Here is a 2,457-nt window from a genome sequence, read left to right on the forward strand (position 1 = left end):
AACAAAAATGAGAAAAGAATAAACGGGAAGTAGAGCAGCCCTGGGAGACACTGCAAATCAACTTCCAATCATCTCAGTGCCTAAAGCTGGCTGAAGTTCATCCTGAACTGCCAATGCCCCATTACCTTCAAAAAGCTTCCAGGAGGAGGAAGACACTGTAATCCAAGGCCTATGTTCATTGGGTTTATTCTAAAAACGCAAGCTGGACCGGGCCTGGCGGTGGTGTCTTCAGCAGTGCCCAGTGCCAGATGGAGCTGGAGGCGATGGCGATGGCCCTGGCGGCGGCGGCACTCTGGCGGCTGCGGGACGGGGTGCGTGGTGGCAGCGGCGCCCGTGGCTGGTATAAAATGGTGGATTTCAAGGAGTTGAGGAATATGGTTTCTAGTTTTAGGGTATCAGGCTACAAGTGTCACTAGGCGTTGCTGGACGGAATAAAAGTGGACGCAAGCATGACGTCCTCATGAGGGTGTTGCACCTACTGAAGAGTGGAAGCAGCCCTGCAGTTCAGATTAAAATCCGAGAACTGTGTGGACACTGACGCCCACGGAGTCTTGAAGGGCTTTCTAATTTACCCACAATCAAATCATCGGTTTGCAGTTCCGATGGTGGCTCATCCCCTGCAGAACCTGACTCGGCTGTGTCTGGGATCCACAGGCTGCCTTCCACTGTTACACCTCACTCACCGCCCCGTCCTGTCGGTTCTGAGTGGCTTCAAGACGGGTACTGAGCATGTTTGAGGTGCAGCAGCCATCTCACCAGTTCCTCCTGTCCATCCTGATGTGCAGCTAAAAACCTTGCCCTTTTATGATGTTCTTGATGTTCTCATCGAGCCCATGAATTTAGTTTGAAGCAGTATTCAACAATTTCAAGAGAAGTTTTGTTTTATATTTGCTCTGACACTTCAACAAGCTAGAGAGAGATGCATATCCAGGGTCGGTGGGTTGGTTTGTTTGCCAGACCGTAGGAGAGAGTATATAGTCCAAGTTCAACGTGGCAGAAACAAGTTGACGTCGAGAAGGTAACGACCCCGATAGTCTGTGTATAATGTAAACGGGAAGCCTTTTCTTTGCCTGGCTATGTACCACCACCTAAAAAATGAGATTGAACAAAAGCACCCTGGATGCCCCTTGAATATTAATTACATCTTTAGTTAGGTTAGCTTCAGCTGTGTCAAACCAGAGTTCCATTTCTTGGGTATGAGAAATTGGAAAGTTAAAGAAAAACTTACTGTAGATCCTGAGAGCAAAATTGCTACAAGTAGCCTCCGGGTATGCTTGATGTGCCCTTTTGGGGAAATGAGGCTGACAATACCATGCCGAGCAGTGACCTGTACACATCTACAGTGTTCTGATGCTGCTCTTCACCTGAAATGCGATGTTTCTCTCTCCCTCCCTCTCTCCCTCCAGCTCTAGCTGAAGATAAATGCAAAAAAAAATCCTCAGGTGAGGAATAAATAAATAAATAAATTCCAAAAAGACGGTTCTTGATGTCCAATGAGATGAAAAAAAGAAGCTATGAAAGTATCCAACCAGCCGTGTACAAAAATATGAAGTTCAAGTGTCTCGGTCAGCCGTGATCAGTGACTGCAGCCATGAGGCAAGCAAGAAGAAAGTGGATGTTCCTGACCGGACAATAGAAAGCTCTTCCGATGAAGAGGAAGACCCTCCTGCTCAGAAACACAAAGCAACTCAACCAAAGGGGTTCTCATGTATCACCGTCCTCTGTAAGGGTGCCCAGTGTGACTTCCATTGATCCCGCTGCTATTCCGCCTTCCCGAACAGACTATTCAGTACCAGTCCACCACAGGCAGTATCACCAGCTTTGCCAGGTTTGGGTTTTCCTTCTCTTATTCCAGTTGATCCCCAGTCTCACCTCATCCTTAACAGCAAGCAGTACATCTGTCACCACCAGCAGCCCCCAGGAAAGCGGTCCTCATGTTCGCTCAGCAGCAACAGCGTGAGACAGGGTCGTAACCAGCAGAGGAGGTGACGTTCCTGGCATCATCTCATTGGCTAAAGGAGGACTCACTCAGTTCTGGGGACCACTCATCTAAACTGCTCTTCCTTGGCTCTCTGGCCCACGGAAGCTATTTGTTGGTAACAGTGACTTTGATATTTATTGCTATTTGATTTCTGAGAGATTGCAGCAAGAACCAAATGACATGCAGGCATTTTCTTCTTCATGCTGTACTCTGAGCATGAGAAGCATTCAGCCATGACTGTATCTTCTTGGGAGACGGATTTCACTTTCATGTTACTGGATGGGTTCTACAAATCACTTAAACATTTCTGTTGGTGTAATAAACAGCAATAAAATTATGTAAATGTTCACATAAACACGTTTCTAGTTGGAAAAAGATGTACTCAATGATTCTAAAATGTCAGCAAACTTTGTTTAATCTGATGTGAAGGAAAAATATACGGAAAGAAGCTATATGTGCCTAATGAGTCCTTTCCC

General features: G+C 46.5%; 1 pseudogene; it reads left to right on the forward strand.

The window, feature by feature from the left end:
* Positions 1-347: 347 nt before the first annotated feature.
* LOC118633533 lies at positions 348-1,989 on the forward strand (annotated as a pseudogene).
* Positions 1,990-2,457: the final 468 nt, after the last annotated feature.

Source organism: Molossus molossus, unplaced genomic scaffold (genome assembly GCF_014108415.1).
Source record: "Molossus molossus isolate mMolMol1 unplaced genomic scaffold, mMolMol1.p scaffold_m16_p_18, whole genome shotgun sequence".
Classification (NCBI taxonomy): Eukaryota; Metazoa; Chordata; class Mammalia; order Chiroptera; family Molossidae; genus Molossus; species Molossus molossus.